The sequence below is a fragment of the Diabrotica undecimpunctata genome, chromosome 1 (genome assembly GCF_040954645.1).
Source record: "Diabrotica undecimpunctata isolate CICGRU chromosome 1, icDiaUnde3, whole genome shotgun sequence".
Taxonomy (NCBI): domain Eukaryota; kingdom Metazoa; phylum Arthropoda; class Insecta; order Coleoptera; family Chrysomelidae; genus Diabrotica; species Diabrotica undecimpunctata.
The window spans coordinates 32,955,690-32,974,814 of NC_092803.1; positions in this window are offsets into that span (position 1 = coordinate 32,955,690).

A 19,125-nucleotide genomic window follows, 5' to 3' on the forward strand; every position below is an offset into this window, starting at 1 on the left:
AATGCATACGGTTTAGCAATTTTAACGTAGAGGTGGCCAGCGGCTTGTTACACGTCCTAAAAGCGCTTAGTTCCCGTGAAATGCTAATTCTAATTTAGGCATACACCGCCAATAAGGGACAAGTCCTCATCAGGCAAGTCCTAAAAGGGTAAAGTCCATATAAACAGCTGATAGACGTTGATCTATTACGTGCAGTTTAGAGTTCGTTGGTGTAGCTAGTGTTTTCATTGTTTTCCAAGTGATTTAAAAGTAAAGAACAATGAATACAGAAAACAATAGTAGTGGAAATGAGAATAAAGTAGTGACTAGACAGAATGAATCAAAAAAAAAAGAAAAAAGCACGGCAGAATGAGAGATGTCATGAAAAAAATTAGACTGCACAGTTACGAGATAGGTGCTACCTGTTATTGTCATAAACAATGTTTTCAAAATGTGCCTAAAGAAGCAAGAAAAACTGTAGTTAAGAATTTTAACACAATGACTTCTATTAACGAGCAGAACTTATATTTATGAGTATTGATTACACTTATTCCTATTCGCCGAAGAAGGCCTAGAAAAGACGAAAACGAAGCAAATTTGAGAAGTTCTGCCTATTCTTACAGGGTACGTTTTACCACTGATAATAGCTTAAAAGAAATAAATATTTGTAGACAAGCTTTTATGTCTATTATACATGTAGCTCCTGTGATGAGTTTCTTATAAAAATAAAATCTCTTTAGTCTGATGTTTTAAACAGTTTCGATCTTGCTCAAAATGAACGCTTGCAAAAGGAATTACGTCAGCTTACGATACAAAATGATGTATACAAAAGACAGGCTGAGGTATTTTACAGTGGAAAAAGGGCTGCGAAGAAAAAAAGTCAAACATCTGTGACTCACGAAGCTATTTGTCACGACTTTAGAAAAAATCTGTGTCCCAAACATAACAGCAAACGATGTTTACTATAAGAGTCAGCTGAACGTCAATGCCTTTAATATCCACATTCTATCTACAACAAAAAGTGTGTTTTACATTTACCCGGAAACATTTCGCAAAAAGGGAAGCGACGACGTATGCTCAATGCTGAATGACTTCCTATGGAATTTTCTGGATGTTCAAGATCGCTTGAAATATTCTGCGACTTGTGTGGGGGGCAAATACACGTAGACTTGATTATGTTAAAGTTACTGTCCTTATTCGTGGGCATTCCTACATGGAACCGGATAAAAATATCGGCTTAATAAACCCCAAACAACGAACTGAGATTCCTTTAGATTTGGTTGAAATTTTTAGAAGTATTCATGCAAAACCATCGCCATTTGACATTGTGGAAATAGATCAATCCTACTTTCGAGCATGGAAGAATTCTTTTAATACTAAAACAAATTATTTGAAGAAATGTCCTTTTAATTTCCTTCCAATTCGAGAATTAGAAATACATCAAGAACATGGTAGACTAATATATCACCGGAAGTATTTTAATGAAGCACGGGAGTCAGCAATAGTGAAGGAAAAAAAAAGTAATCAAAAGGGACCTGTGCTACTACAAAATGAATTTGAACTTCCTCCGTATTCTTATTCAGGTATAAAAAAATATTAATATCTTGGAATACTAGTATTAAACAACATTATTTTTAGATTTGATACCAATCTCGGCTAAAATATTTAAATGCTTACAAGATTTAAAACGATTCTGTGGTGACGAAGCAGAACAATTTTTTGATAATCTGCCCAAGAATTATTTTATATTAATAGCTTTTGTTTACTTGACATTTTAACTTGTTTTTTTGGACTTGGTCCTTTTAGGCCAATAATGTTTGGTGGTTTGACCAATTAAAGCTTTTGTTTTATTTTGCGTAATATCAATATAAGTTTAATTTTTTGTGTGTGTCTCATTAATTATCCAAGTAACTAATCTAATCAATAGAGTTCATGATAACAATTAATAATTTATCAATACTTTATAGTTTTCAACTTTAAACTTCGTTTTGTACGAAATAAACATTTGGTGACTTAGCCTTAGAAGGACCTGTACCCTTCAAATGGTTCTATGTGAACGCACCTGATACTATACCTAATATAATCAGATTCTTTTCTATAAGAAAATCATCACTCAGTCGAGTAAAGGTCTTTGGCTATATATAATGTGTTCAATCAGTAATGTTTTTTCGAAATGAAGTTAAGCTCACAAAAGTAAACTAGATAGGGCTAAACAGATATAAAGATATTTCGTACTTATAACTATATTACCAACTTACACTACTTACTCAAAGTGTAGTGTGTCTCAATGAAGTGTGGCAAAAGGATGCAAATAAATCTGAATCTGTGTGCCACTCTGAAACTGACAACACTTACTTTTCTTAATCAAATTATACAGTAACAATTGTACTTTTTGTTTGTATGGAAAGCGTGTTAGTCTAAAGTCTACTATTTAGATGCAGAACTCATCAGATGAAGAATCAGGTAAGCAATTTAGGAGAAATATTATTATTTCCACAACTAGACTGAACATTGAGGATTAAGACGAAAAATTAAAATATCTGTAAATTTTACTTCGTTCCAAAGATAAATCGTAATTTTTAAAGTGTGTACGTTGTGACGGGTAGCTGTTTCGAGGCGACAGACTCAGTAAAACACAGGTTGAAATAAAATTAAATCTATTAGTTCTAAGGTATGTACAAAAATAAAAATAAAATATATTCTATATCCCCGCCTGGATCCCGCGAGAGTGAATTCCCCGGCGGACGTCTGTAAAAGAAAAATTATTACTAACACAAAATGAAATACGCAAATTCGATCGCACGCAGACTTATACTCGCTTCCACCTCAGTCAAGCGGAAGCGCCAAACGCTCTCGCAATCAAAATATTCGATTGTGCAGATCCTCGTTATACTCTGAGTCAGAGTTGACGGTAACGTTCAATCCACTATACCCACGAGTTCTGCTTGATTAAGGACAGAGCATAATCCTCATTGTGGAAGTCTTTCTGTCCGGGTTGGCTCGCAGATTCCATGCAGTAGCGAGCCAGGGAGCCTAGAGCGTCAGCCATAAGACTCCTTTAACTCCGCCAGTCGCTCGCTTTAAATAGACGCTCCGAATCCCACCTCATCGTCTTGTCGTGGAAATGGATGCGTGATTATCGACACTCCCACGGTTCGAACTGTTGAACGTTGTTGCTGTAGGACGTTCAGCACATCGTTACAATGTATGTAATAATTATACAGAGTACTAATTTCTTTTTTTTAGAAATGTGAACAATTCAGAGATAGATAGAGACTATATTTCTAATAATGATGATACTAAGGATAGTTCAAAAGTAATTCAAGTGGATCAAACACACCAAAAAAAGCTTAAAATAAATCAAAGATTTGCGTGAGAAATATTAAGAAGTGGAAAAGAAATGTAGCTCAAATTCGAAAAAGTAGTGGTAAAGAGTACCAGTCGAGGAGAGGTTCATTGTCAAAAATCAGTGAAACTTTATGAACACACTTGCAGATATAAGTGTCCAGCAAACTTACAGGAAAAAGAACGGCACGCAATGTTTACTGATTTCTGAAACGTTGAAAGAAAGAACAATTAATGGAATCTTCAAACTGCGTTCTTTGCTGCAAGTGTTCAAAAATCATAAAATACATAGGGGCAATTCCTTGACATAAAAAAACCATTAGTATCTCTGTAATGGTTTAAAACAAGGGAGTTTGTAAATAATTGTTTCTATGCTCTCTAGATATTAGTAACAAGAGATTTTATAATGCCATTGTGCAAGTTAAAATTAAGTAACAATGTTTAACCTAGACTTATAATTTTATAGAGAACCAAAGAAACACCGGTAAAAATCAGTATATACCGCAATGGCTTAATAAACAGTTTAACTTAAGTATTCATAAACCTTACTCCGATACTTGCGTAAGGCGAAACAGTCTAGAAACCCCTGGAAAGAAATTACCAGCCGTATTCACCAACAATTTTCAAAATTTAAGCATTTCCTAAGAGAGGATATTATCCTCTCTTATTACCTAATACAAATTTGGTATTCACCAACCCTTAAGAAACTCTTATATCGTTAAGAACTTCCTAACATTTAGGCAACCGATATTTCGCTTCCTAACAGTTTAGGCGTTTCTTTACCAACTATTTGACAGTTATTCATATAGATAGCGTGCTATGATTCATATAACCTAAAAGTTTGTTGTGTAGTGTATAATCTTGTTTTTTATTTTATTATGGAAGCAATTGAATTGTTAGAAATGTTGGACAATTTAGATGATAATTCTGAGGATGAAAGACGTCCGCGAATTCTAAAACGCCGAAAAAATTTATTCGAAGAATACGATAATTTCGATTTTTTTCGACGTTTTAGGATTAAAAAAACCACAGCATTGTTGATTTTACAACAAATTGAAAATCAGCTGGAATTTCATGATGACAGGTAAATATATTTCACATATTTTTGCATTTGAGTAATAATTATATATATTTTTTTTAGAAATGCTTCAGTATCACCCATGAACCAGTTGTTGTTGACCCTACGTTTCTTGGCTACAGGTAGTCATCAAATTGAAATGGGTGACTATCTTGGAGTAAGTCAAAGCACAGTTTCAAGAATATTGAAACGAGTATTAAGTGCGGTAATAGATTTGTCTCCACATTATATCAAATTTCCAGAAAGAAATGAAGAAAGAGATACAATCAAACAACAATTTTATGAAATAGGTGGATTTCCCAATGTTGTGGGCACAATTGATTGTACTCATGTGAAAATACAATCTCCAGGTAAATTTTTAACTTATACATTTGTTAAATAATTCATGTAGGATGTATGTACCAATTACTAAAAAGTACCATAGGTGTAGAAACACTCAATAAAATTAATCTGTTGCATCCTGTATATACACAAAAATATTAAATGTAACATTCTAAAGAAAAATCAAACAATATAATATACCTTTATAGTTTTAATGGAACATTTTGTTTTATTTTTTAGGAGGAAATGATGCTGAATTATTCCGTAATAGAAAAGGATATTTTTCAATTAATGTGCAAACTGTAGCAGGCCCTGATCTAAAAATAATGAATATTGTTGCACGTTGGCCTGGATCCACACATGATTCTGCTATATTTCAGAATAGTCAGATATCATTGAATTTTGAAATGGGAAGATATCCAAACTGTCTTTTGTTAGGAGATAGTGGATACCGTTTAACGGTAAGAAATTAAACAAAATATTTAATTTGACTTAAAGTTTATTTTTTCCAAAATTCACCTCCACTCTTAACAGAAAGAAATGAAACAAAATATTTAATTGGAATTAAAGTTTATTTTTTTCAAAATTTCCTTCCATTCTGCACTAAGTTCATCACCACCTGTAAAAAGAATAAATATTTATAAAAAAATTATTTTTTCAGGATTATTTGATGACACCGTTTTTAAATCCAAGAACAAATGGTCAAATACAATATAATATAGCACATATTAGAACCAGGAATACTGTTGAAAGACAATATGGTGTTCTAAAAAGAAGATTTCCAGTTCTAGCATTAGGAATAAGGCTTAAATTGGAAACTCCCATTGAGGTAATATTAGCCTGTGCTGTGTTACATAATATTTGTATCATTAAGAAAGAAGAGCAACCACCTCAGGATTTACCTAATGTTGATGAATACATAGATAATGGGCAGATACCTGAAGTAAACAATCAAAATGTACATGGAGTTGTGAGAGACGTTTTAGTGAATACTTATTTTGATTGATTTATTAAATGTATCATTACAAATAAAGTTAAATATAAAATTGTAGTAGTTAAGCTATTTATAGTGTTTTTGTTGGTAATTTGTATAACAGTTAAATATAGTATAAATATAGTAGAGCTCACTTTTTAATTTTAAAATAAGTCATTGTTTGTTTGTTTGAGAAGTTTTAGTTAATAATTATGTTAATCTATTTTGTAATATATTAAGATTCAATTATTGTAATTTGTATAACTACAATAACATTAGAGCTTATTTTTTTTTAAATAAGTTCTTGTTTTGTTTTATTATAAGGTGTATAAGTTTTAGTTATTGTTTTAATGGATTTGTAGTATATTAGGAGAAAGAAACTATAAAACTATTGTTATTTAGTTAAATTTTTTGTTTACATGTTTTAGTCATTAAAATTTGTATAACTACAATAAACATAGCAGAGCTTACTTTTTAATTTTGAGATAAGTATTTGTTTTATTTGCAAATTTTCTTCCATGTCCTTCTTTTTCAGAACATGAATTTCCTCCGCCCTCCTATTATCTTCTTTAGTTTTTCTAATATTTTCTTCAAGAAGTTTACTTTTTTTTTCTTCAGTTATTATTTTTAAGTCATTTAATGATGCAGTTCCCCCTTTAGGTCTTCTTCTCATTGTGTATGGTGTATCCACGATAGTAGTCACCTCTTCTGATGTTGATGGCACTTCTGCTAATACTACAACATCTGGGACACCTTCAATGTTTAGATCATTGTCCTCCACCATCCACTCCATATTTACAGGTGCCTCATCCTCATCTTCATTAATTTCTGTAATTATTAAAAATATTTATTGCTGCTTGAATTTACTGAAGCAAAGAACTATATATTAAGTTCGATGACAATTTTTTTGTAATTCAATGAAATTTACTTGTTGGTCACAATCCCTAACATTTAGAATGCCTGTGGCACCCCTACCCATCATGTTGATGACCTCCTCCAGAATGGGATCTTCCTTTACATCTGGTGGACCTCCACCTGTAGCTAATACTGATTTCTGCTTACTTCGGTAAACTTTAGCCTCAGTTTTTAATTTGGCAAATACTTTTTTTAAGCTATCCACATTCCTAGAATTTTTTTGTTTAAATATTTAACATTACAAATACAAGTAAAAGTACTTACCGGTTATTTGTGCCAGTAGCATTAAAAGTACAAGTTACTTTTTGCCACGCATTGTCTTTCATTTTATTACTTGCACCATCAGTTTTCTTTGACATTATTATATCAAATTTCTTTACCAATTCAAAAAATTTCATCTTCTCCTCTTTGGTAAAATTGGTACTTCTGTCCCTTTTTTTATCTTCCATGATAATTATATTATTACACTAAACTAATTTATAACTAGATTTAATTCCTACAACTACTGTGAATCTATAATAATCTACAACTACTGTGATAATGACTATCCTAAAATTATAATTAAAGTTTAATAATATAAAACAACAATCTACTGCTACTACACTAAATTAATTTATAACTAGATTCAATTTCTACAACTACTGTGATAATCTATAATAATAATAATCTAATAATATCACATAATAATCTACAGCTACTGTGATAATGACTATCCTAAAATTTTAATTATATAAAACAACAATCTACTATTAGAGGATCAACCAGAGAATACTACCTAACGAACAATTTTTGAATTTTTTATTTGCGTATTTGTGGTTAAAAACTACAAATAATTTCTTCTTTTCCTACAAGGAATAAGGTATTTGTCCACTTTTTACCATCATTAAGTTAGGTTTTTCGTTATTCTTCTCGATTCTGTTGGCATTACGCACGAAATATATAATGTTGCCAGATTTACTACTTCCTAACAAAGTGTTTTCTAGTTAAGCGATGCTTTTGTTGGTGAATATCAATATATGTACTAGGTATTGCCTAACGTTAAGCAATACCTAGTTAGGTGATGGTTTAGGAACGTTCGGTGAATACGGCTGCACATGATACAAATTCTCCCGACAGTATTTATTTTCTACAAGAATATAATATGCACTTGATGAAAGCACAAGCAGCAAAATCATTAAAAGATGCAGTCAAAAATTTTGCACACCAACAAAAAACTTTACGCACACCCTATTTCACTTGAAGTAAGGTTTTTTTATTTACGCCAACTATGGACATACAATTTGGGAAATTATGATTTGGTATCTGGTACGCATATCATGTACATGTGGCACGAAAACGAAGGTTCGAGAGGTTCTCAGGATGTACTGTCGTGCCTTTTTAAATGCATATTCGGTTTTGTTTTGAAAAATGTGAATCCTTTAAACTTTGTTATCAAACGGTTTAGAGTATATCATTTCCTTCTGAGACCTGTACCGTTTAGCGTCTTTGTTAGATTTCTGCAGCTATTTTCGTCGTTTACAATCATTTTTATATTTCCACTTGAAAGCATCCGAGTTTAATAAAATATTTGCGTACCTGTTAGGTGTCTCACTAGGGTGTCGTCTTATTTCGCTTGAGTCTCTTCTCGTTTACTTCTCTGTTGGTGGGGGTAGGGCTGTACTTCCTTTCGGAAGTCGCTTGCCTTCCTTTTTTTTGCACTTCTAACTTGAATCCAGTCGTTTTCTTTACTTAGTCCTTCGTTGTCAGTGTGACACTCTATTCTATTTATTTTGCTGTTGTTTTTCTTCATCAGTTTTCCTTAGTTTCTTATCTTTTTGGATTTTCATTTATTATATGATCATACGTGGATGTTCTATTTTTTGTTTTTCCTGTAACCAGACGTTTTATAACAACTGTTCATCTTGACTTAATTAGGTAAAGGGCACTTGATTTTGTTAAACAAGTAATGCCCCACTTGATGTTGTCGGTTGCGAAAACATACAGTGTACTTCCGATTATCTGAGCTATTTGCTTAAAATAAACGAAAATTCAAAAGGTATGACGTATGTAATTATTTTTTTATGTACAACTGAAGTATGTAAACCTGCATACAAAGTATATAGTTAAAATCTATAAATAGGAAAACATTTACGCACTAGATCATCTTCATGCTTTATAAAAGGCTTTGATAGATTTCTGCGTCAACTTCTGGCTTCGTTTTGACGCTAAGATGTTTTGCCGACGCCCTTTAATTAATATTTTCCTCTACGTTGTTTCCAGGTAGAATAAAGCCTGTGCAGTATAAATCACCCTGTAGTTTTTTTTGTTGTTTAACGTTTTATTCTAATTTTCTATTTTAATTAAATTACAAAGTCAATTATACTTTTTAATATTTACAGAAGCGCGAACAGAAAATAAAATATTTAATCTTTCGTTTCGACGTTTAAACAAGAAACATTTTCTCGTTAATTTTTTCTTCTCGGCGACCGAACAAACTATTAATACTTTTTCTTTAAAACAATTACTTCTCGAACCGTAGAAACCCTGTTAAACTTTATATTTCCTGTCAATTAAAGCCCGAATTGGATACTGGAGTGCTCGCCTTCTTCCCGATACAACTCTCAATACAATCAAAACGGAGTTCATTTCCGTTTAACATCCACTGCAGGAAGATATCTCTCGATTGGATGGTTTCATTTATGAGAAATATTTTTTCCTTCGTCAAATATATATTATATCAGATATGGGCTCTTTTGCTGTTGCTCGAACAGATCTTGTGCTGATGCGTCGATATGTATTTTCGTCGTGTATACCTTTTTCAGGGGATCGTTGCAGAGTTTTGAATTTTTAAATAGTCTTAGAGCAGTTAAAGAGGGTTCGGATTTAACGTATAACCACTCAATTTGTATCTGCTGTTTTTTAAAAACAAACTTCTATTCTCATTTTCTTAAAAATAGTGTTTAAGAGATATATGAGAGAGTAGTCTAAAAAAAACTAGCAGTTTTAGAAAAATTAATAATAATAATGGTTTTTATTTACGACGAGCAGCAGACGAGCTTTGGAATAAACAGATTGAAATTGGATGGCTGAAAATTCGAAGGAGTAAAGTTTAATGAAGACGATAAGATAAACATGCTAATATTAATAGCAGTGTTACTCCAAAGGGAACTTAAATTTTAAACTTAAACTCAAATTAAAAAAGTAGTTAGGCACGATTTGTTACAAAATAATATAGATTATGTATTTACAAAGATCGTTTTGGGATCCTAGCTCTAACGTTTGAACTGTTAACAAGTATTGAAGAGCTCCTTATCAAAAAGTAATTAATATAAATATATAGTCAATAAATAAATATAAATAGAAAGTTTTACATGATCCAAGTGACAAAAACATTTTACATCATATGTACATCATAATATGTAGTAAAGTATGCAATTTTCATTTATTATTATCAACGAATTGCAATCTTCATACGGAATAAATAAATTCTGCCTCTAATAGTTGCTGGGTGAAATAAGTAGCTCTGTATCTATTAGTGCCTGGATAAAGGAAAAGGGATTTGCGTCAGGAAAGGCATCCAGCAGTAAAAACCTTGCTAAAACCATGGAAAGAAGGAATATGGAAAATAGTTTAGAACCTAGGGTATTCCCCGTTAGCGACGCGTAGCTGCGGCCTCGCTTGACCCCTGCAAAATGTGAGCTGGGGGTCCCTTAAAGCTGCCCTTAGAGCACAGAAGGAGCCAAAGTAGGGTAAGAGCACCAGTTATTGGCCTCTTAAGGAGAGCACGTCGATATATCTATGAAATGTTTTGTCACTGTGGCCTATTGTAACTATTTTTATCACCATGGAATTTTATTATTATTTCTACATATTGCAAAATTTTATTACGTTAATATTTCATGGGTGAAAATATTTTATATGTGTTCTTTTGTAAACGTGCAAATGAACCAGTTATTGGCCACCCTGTTCCAGTTATTGACACCATATGTGTTAGTGATTGGCCATCATTTTTTAAAGAGATATTTTATCAAATAATTCGTAAGTTAAAATAGATAGATAGGTAGGTGTTTGGGTAAGCAAGGATTTTGTGATGAGTGTGGACACAAAAAAAACACATGTCAAAGTAAACTTTTATTTTTTATTTTGGCAAGATTCGCAAACATATACTTGATCTGTGCCGCCATAGAATCTTGTTATGCAAGTTACATGATATGTTCTAAGACACATTTGGCATCTGATGCCTTCTTGACACTCTGTAATGTTTAGTACACATAGATAATACGCAACTTTAGTAACTTTTTGCTTTTTAAAATGTGATGGAATGTTTGATACCAAGTTTTTATTTTTAAAACGCGAAAGAACGTTTGATACCAAGTTTCGATTTTCAAAGTGTGAAGGAATATTTGATAATAAATTATCAGATAGAATTGTAATTTTTGTTGAGGACTGATCTATATTATCATCAAATAATTTCCGTTTGGGTACAATTTTTTTCTCAGGGCTTGGAGATTTAGTGTGGGCGAGAAATATTTGCGGGGATAATCTCAAATTCACTTCTGGTGTAGGTGAATGCTTGAAAATGTCAATATTATTTATTTATTATTTATTTATATACGGCATCCATTTACCTATATTATCTTGGTTATTTACAGAGCTTAATGATTTTGTGTGAGAATGAGATTCTGGTATAGGAACTTTGACAAATTCAGGTAGTGGTGGCTCAAAAACCGCAATATCGCTACTTCTACTTTCCTGGTTTAGAGGAGAAAACACTTTCAATGCTTTTTTTATCTTTTTTTGATATTTTTTAATAGGAATGTGAACTTTTACACCTTTTTTTAATTTTGTTGAGGTCATTTCTATGGGTTGTCTACTTTTCTCTTCAGACTTAAAAGTTTTAGCTAATTTTTTGGGATTTTTATTATTCGAGCTTTTTATTTTCTTTTGATTTTCCTTAATACTCTGTTTTTCTTTTCTTTTAAGTTTCCTCTGTTCCTTTTTACGCTCCTCTTCTAATTTTTTTTTCCATTTTTTCTTTCTCTATTTTTCTTCTATCTGATGAAGTTAAAACAAATGGAAGCTTTTGAGTTTCCTTCTTTCCTTTTCGTGCTGGAGTATCTGGCCATATTAAGTAAGTCGCAATAGATTTATTTGTAGCATTTACAGATATATTTTCTAAAATATTTTCTTGTTCGTCGTTTGTAGAAATTTCTACCGATGATTTTTCAGTAAATGCTGAAAAGATTTGTTTCAATATTTGGTAATCATCAGATTGAGTTTTACAATTATTTCGACATAGCTCTTTAATTTTCTCATTGCCAACTATTTCATAAAATTGTTAATAAGAAATTGTTGTATTTGGATCAATAAGTGTTGGTAAATCATTGTGCTCATCCAGATTATCTTCAATTTCAAATTCTTTCCCAAGATATTTTGAATAGTCAATAGTCAATAGTGAATAGTCAGGAGCAGAAGAATTCCAAGGAAATATACCGCATGCCCTAAACCCACTTCTGATAACATCTGGATTTAACCTATCTATAGCAGATTTTAAAACAGGGGCAAACTGTAATTTCGTTAACACTTTTTGGGGGTTGTCTCTCCTAAACTGAAGCACAGCTTTGTTCCAAAAAGTTTTTAGAGGCTTAAATGCAGCCACATCCGCTGGTTGCAATAATCTCGTGGCATTAGGATATAAAGCTACTAAAATAATTTTTAAATCTGTACAAAGTTGACTTGTCTGTATGCTTATTTCGATCTAAATAAGGGTTAAATATATTTCCAATATATTCATAAAAGTTTTTGTTGTCCATCCAACCATTTTCAGTTAAACCAATACCCCACGAATTCGGCACAGCACTTAGTATATCATTTGGCAATCTTTTATGGGGATAAATTACCATAGAAGGTAAAATATTGCCTATTGCAGAAAATGTGAACATAACTGTTAAGTTAACCTTTGGGTTATGTTCAATTTCATAGACGTTTCTGGAACTCTTCATAGCCAAAACCTTTTTATTTTTGGGGCATAGATAAAAACATATCTCGTCACAATTGAAGAATCTTGTTGGGTCTTGAAGAACGTCTGAAAGTCCTTTTTTATTTAGATAAGATTTTATGTTGTCAAACCATTTGGTAATATCCCTTTGGTTAATGTTTGAACTTGCTGATGTCACTCCCTCTGAAGTCCTTAGCGAAATGTTGGGATTGCGCTTTAGAAATGCTGATAGCCATGTTCTACCTGGTCTATTTTCAACAAATGAATTAACTCTAGGGTTACTCTCTATAAATGATTTAACGGAGTCCTTAATGTCGTCAACACGAACAGGAAATCCTCTATTTTGACAATGAAAAATCCAGAGTTTTAGTTGTTCCTCTTCATCCTTCGAAAGAAATGGATCTGGTCCATGGGTTATCTTGTAATGAAATTTTTCACTTTTCTGGTAACTTATAGTGGCTCTGGGAATATTAAAAATTTTTGAGGCTTCTCGCTCACTCATACCATTTTTAATTAACTCTAACGCTTTTTTAACATCGTCTTCGGAATACTTTTTTTTTATAATTGTTTTCAGTTTTAGATCGTTTTGGCATATTTTCTAAAACAATTTATAATAATTAGTTATTGGCCACATATAAAACACTAGTTATTAACAGATGTCAATCACTAGATTCTTACAAAATCTAATGTTTCAGTTATTGGCCATCTAGGCCAATAACTGATACATTGATAATTTCATGCATTAGTAGTTGGCCACCTTAAAATTTACGTTATTTGTATAAATAACGTTATATTCGTTATGCAGTTTGAAATAGGACATACACTATATTCTCTCAAAAACATAAAATATAAAGTAAAAAGTAAATTACAGTATATAGTACTTACCGACCAACACAAGTTTCTATAGGTAAATAACAAAATTTCTGTTGCAAACTAGCGGCACAGAACAGTGTCTCATTCAACATCGAATACTGACTAAAATTTAATGGTTACCTTGAAACTAGATATGTCATACTCTAGGAGACATGTGGCCAAACTTAAAAAAGTAGTTAGAATTAACAAAATACCAACATTTTCCTAATTCTAATCAAAACATATTAGTAGGCCAATAACTAGCACATGGCCAACAACTGGTGCATTTACCCTATATAGTCCTTAGAGTTGAAACTCTCAACGTCACAATCAGCAGAACTGGTAAATGTCATGCAAAGCACAAGGATTTGTGTACTTTGTGTGCAGGAAGCTCATTGGGAAGGTAATAAACCAAAAGATTTTAAAGATGGATGCAAGTTAATGTATATAAGTTCGAACGGTCACGATAGAAATTAAGTAAGTATTATTTTAAACAACGAATAAAATAAAAACCTTGTAAGGGTTAAATCATATGTGCCTACGCCCCACAGGTAGGGTGTGAGGAACAGGAAAAGGAAGAATTTTGAGGGTTCCTTGATTGAGAGATACTTGAGATTCCTCTAGATGATAAGTGTTTTATTGGAGATGATTTAAATGGACATATTGATAAAGAAAAAGTGGGAATAGAAAGAGTTTATAGAGGTTTGTGTATGGGATGAGGAAAATATGAAGGAAATAGTGTGATTGCAGTGGCATGGGATTTGTCATTATTACGTTCTTTATGAATACTAAATACCAGTGTGTTACCTATAGTAGCCGAGAAAGGAAAAGTCAAATAGATTTTGTGCTGTGTAGAGAAAGTGAACTAGAGGTTACCAACCGCAAAGTAGTCAAAGGTGAGTGTGTAGCTAATCAACACTGACCGGTGGTAGTGGATACGGAGATAAAGGTGCGACGGAAAGGAAAGCATGTAGGACACCAGAAAGTAAAGTGGTGGAATATAAAGGATAAGGATTTGGCAATAGTGTGTCAGAGTAGGATGCTGGAAGAGCTCGAAGAAAAAGATACGATAACTGACTAGTGGGAAGCCAACAGTAAAATTTTGGTTCGAGTGGGAGAGGAAGTCCTAGAAAAAACATCTGATAAAGGGCCTCCTAGAGATAAAGAAACTTGGTGGTGAAACGAAGTGCAACAGAAGGTTAAAGAGAAGAAAGAGGCTAGAGAGAGGTATAACAGAAGGATAGAGATAAGTATAAAGCGATAAAGTTAATGTAACACACAACAAAAATTTGGAAGAGAGCTAAATAGCGAAGAATAAGGAAAGAGACATCGATAGGAGAATCAAAGTTTGGGTTTATGCCAGGAAAGAGGACAACGGATGCCTTGTTTACTTTGAGACAGATGGCAAAGAAATATGGATCTAAAGAAGTCGCACGATACAGTTCCTAAACAAGAGCTATAGAGATGTATAAGATAGAAATTGGTTCCTAAGAATTACGTAAGGCTCGTGAAGTATATGTATTAGGAGGCGTATACCAAAGTAAGGACTGTTCGAAAGTTTTCCAGTGACAATTGTTGTATATCAAGGATCTTTACTGTACTTACCTGTTTAATCTTGTTATGGATGTACTCATAGAGAAAATAAACGAGGGGGCTCCTTGGTCAATGCTCTTTGTTGATGATATGGTGTTAGTAAAGTTCTATGTATCTGAAGTTGTGAACTTGTTCTATGCAACAATTTAGGTCAATGCGACTGTTCCAGAAATAAACATATTGTTTTTAAAATATAAATTAAAAATGTAATTTTTTAGACTTTTCTTAGTGTAGAATAAGTAAAATAGTCACTTTATCTACTTTGCTCGGTACACCCGACTCATTGGCGCCTTAACCTCTTAAATAGTTTTCACACCTAAATAAAAGAGGAGTAATCTTAACTTTTACGCATTAAGTAGTATTATCAGTTCAGTTCATTCTCACACATCGCCCTTGAGGCATGTGCATTTTTAAAACACTCTCAATTCATGTATAAAATATTTCTCTACGCCGAAATCGGTTTTTTATACATACGGTTTTCTCTTTCACGTGTTATAAAGAAAGAATTTTTTGACATTGTATAGTACACTACGGCCGTGTTGGGCCTCTCTACTTTAAAAATATTTAATTATAAGTCGATAAACTTAAAGTGATTTTATTTCTCTGGAGCTATATTTGCTCACATTAACAATCCTTATCCTTCAACGGTCACTGAAGAACCAAACCTATAGAGATACATCCATACAAAAGTCCTTTGAAGTAAGGCTTCGATCAAAAGATTTCCAACCCATAAGTGTGGGTAGCCAGCTATAAGGCTCCCCCTCAGCAACAATTTTCATCGGCTTTGCTGATCACCGTTACTTTAGCTTTTTGAAGATTTATTGTCAATGTCTCATTTTTCTGCTATCAAAACGGGATCGTCTACATAATATTGCGAATTTATTTATCGTTTATTCTTATGCAAATTTATGAGTATGCATTCAGATTAGAAGTCCAAGAGCAATGGACACATGACACAGGCTTGTTGGACACCTCTTTGTATACAGACGCTGTTAGTAGTGTGGTTGAAATAATAATTTATGGGTTGCTTCTTGGTTCCAATAAAGGTTTTAAATTATGCGAGATCGTTCCCCACTTATTTTTTTTTCTGTAATTTACACAATTGTTTTTCACGCTGGACTTTATCAAAAGTCTTCTGGTAGTCTTTGAAACAGAGTACTTTCTTCTAGTAATTGAGGCATTTTTAAATGAGTGTTTAAGTCGCAAACAGTGCCTCTCTTATTCTCAAGTCCTTTTTAAATCCGAACTGAGGGTCACTTATGTCTATTTTACTTTTTTTATAAACTCGATTCTGTTTAACCTTTAAGAGTATTTTTAGGAAGTGACTCATTGAACTAATTAGCCTAAATTTGTCTCATTTGCGGAAACTAGATTTATTTGATATGGCGATTAGTGCTAGGTTTAAGTTATTCCTTTGGTATTTCGCGACTTTCATATATGCTTTTAAAAAATGTGTTAGTAGTTTTTTATTGTTATTATCTATTAATTTTATACTTCTATTTCTATTTCGTAAAGAAATAAGACGATCAAAATAACAGATGTAATCTAGAAGATTGTAATAATAAAATAAACCTGGGCAGGGCACATAAGAAGAATAGAAGACAACCGTTGGACGAAGCGAAGTAATAAATGGCGACTGGGAGCAAATACAAAAAGTAGAGGTAGACCTCAAACCATATGGACTGACATTAAGCGACTGACTCCAAACTCCAGTGCTGAACATAGGCCTTTTTCTCATGTTTCCAGTTTTTATTTTTTTCCCTTAAATCGTCAGCTCATCGTGTAGGCGGTCGACTGATGCTTCTCTTGTCTCCATTCCAATAACGTCTTTGTCCATCGCTCATTCGTCATTCTAGCTCTTAAGAGACTGACTGGTCAAGAAGAGACGCAAAAGCCAACGAACAGAAATGAATGAACACACCTAAAGGAGCCTTACGTACGAGGATGAATAGAATAGCTGTTTATGATGATTATAATAAAACATTATTTTCATTTTTATTTTAAGCTTGTGTCAATATATGTAATAAAATATTAACTTTAATGTGCTTTAACAAAGAACGATGAAAAATCTTCTTATTGATGTTACATTACGTATTTAATAATTATAACTATTAAGTTACTCTATCGACCGTAATAATAAATTTTTGCTAAATAAGCAAAACTGTGTTCCAACAATTCACTAAATACAGCTCGTCGATACTTCTTTTATAATTTCGTCGGTGCATCAGCATTTTTGAACAAGATTAATCTTTAGCTGACACCGCCGGTCATAGTGATATTTTCCGGGTAATTTCTTAACGAGAATAGTCAAAAGAAACGGGAGCAAAAAGACCCCAAAGGAGATCACAAGAAATTTATTGTTAAACCTTGGTAGTGATTAATGAAATGTCTGCGAACAGCATTTTCGGTTCAGAATTTTAAAGAAAATAAGGGCAGTTTTCAGCGTTTCGTCGCCACTTGTGTAATTATTGCTCCGTCACAGTTTATGTTTCAAAAATATTTCCTAAAACCCGTTTAAAAGAAAAGGAAGTTAATATCTGCCAGTTACATTTTAAAAATAAGTGAGAAAAATTTTTATATAAATTTAGAAAAATTTACAGTTAAAAAATGGTTATACATGATATGTATGACTATTTTGGTTTAACTCCAACATGTAGCGGAGAAAAACTTATCTTTACTGAGAATTTAATAAAAGAAAAAAATAAACAGTGCAAACTCAACGAAGCTAAAAATAGAAACATCCTTGATAAGAATTTCATTAAACAATTCATCTGTCTTAAGATAATTAGGGACCATTGGAAGCATCTTGAACAAAATTTAAACAAATGAAAAAGTAATTAAAGAATGCCACCACAACAAGCAAAACGAATATAATGGAAATAAAATTAAATTTTTACTAATCTAGAGAACAGGCAAGATTTAGGAAAAATTCTGGCACCAACGACCACCTTCACTGCATAAAATTGATTATAGAAAAACGCATCGAATACAACCAACCATTGGTGCTAGCTTTCGTAGACTTTTTTAAAGCATTCTATACGATGGAAATTAACAGCGTAATAAGAGCGTTGGGCAAAGTATATGAAAAGAAGACGATCGACCAATGTGTGCTTCCAGTCATAACTTAACCCAGGCTACAGCAAATATAAACTCAAACTAGCCCAAAGACGAATGGAACGCTCGCTACTTGGATTGACTCTAAGAAATAGAGTTAAAAACGAAAAAATAAGAAGAACAGGCGTCACATATGTCATAGAAAGCATGGCTAATGTGGAACTGGACTTATCATGTGACCAGAATGAATGACAGGTGGTGAACCCAAAAAAATACAGTTTGGAGACCAGATCACTTGAGAAAGGCACTCTGCCGAAACAGCTGTAGTGATAAGATTTTATAATACCTTTTGTGGAAGTTTTGAACACAAAGTTTTCATTGTTTTACTGTTATATAAAATGAATTTTCATCAAATCACTTACATAAACGTCAGTTTAAATAAGGGCAGTGAATCTAGCCCTGACAGTGAATTGTGCAACTATAATTATTAGATTTTAAGGTAAACTATTAGAGAATATCTAGAACAGTAAAGTAGCAGATTAGGTTAAATTTAAAATGCTGATTAGTCTTTGGATTAGGTATATTATTAATAAAAAAAAATGTTTTAAAAAAGTCACAAAATTTTTAGAATGTACAATGTTCTTCCGGATAAATCTTTAGGATTTAAAGGCACAGGTATATTTCCACTTGACCAAAATGCTATACCTGATCATTTCTTCGCAAGTTTAGATGCATCAACATTAAATAGCCAAGATAATACAGAAAATAGCCCTTTGGCAGAAAAAAATGAGCAGTTAGGAATTACAAAAACAAATGATCAACTGGACCAGAAAACCTATTGAAAATTTGTGAATACTGAGCAGAGATAATACCATACAACCTCTGCCCAGTACTTCGAAAGATTGTTTAGATGACAATGATATAACACCAAGTAAATTTTCACAAGAAATTAGGCCTGTTCCAAAAAATCCTATTTCACAACATACAAGAAAACGGTCAGCTACTTACCTAATTCTCCCGAGAACATACTGGCGAAAA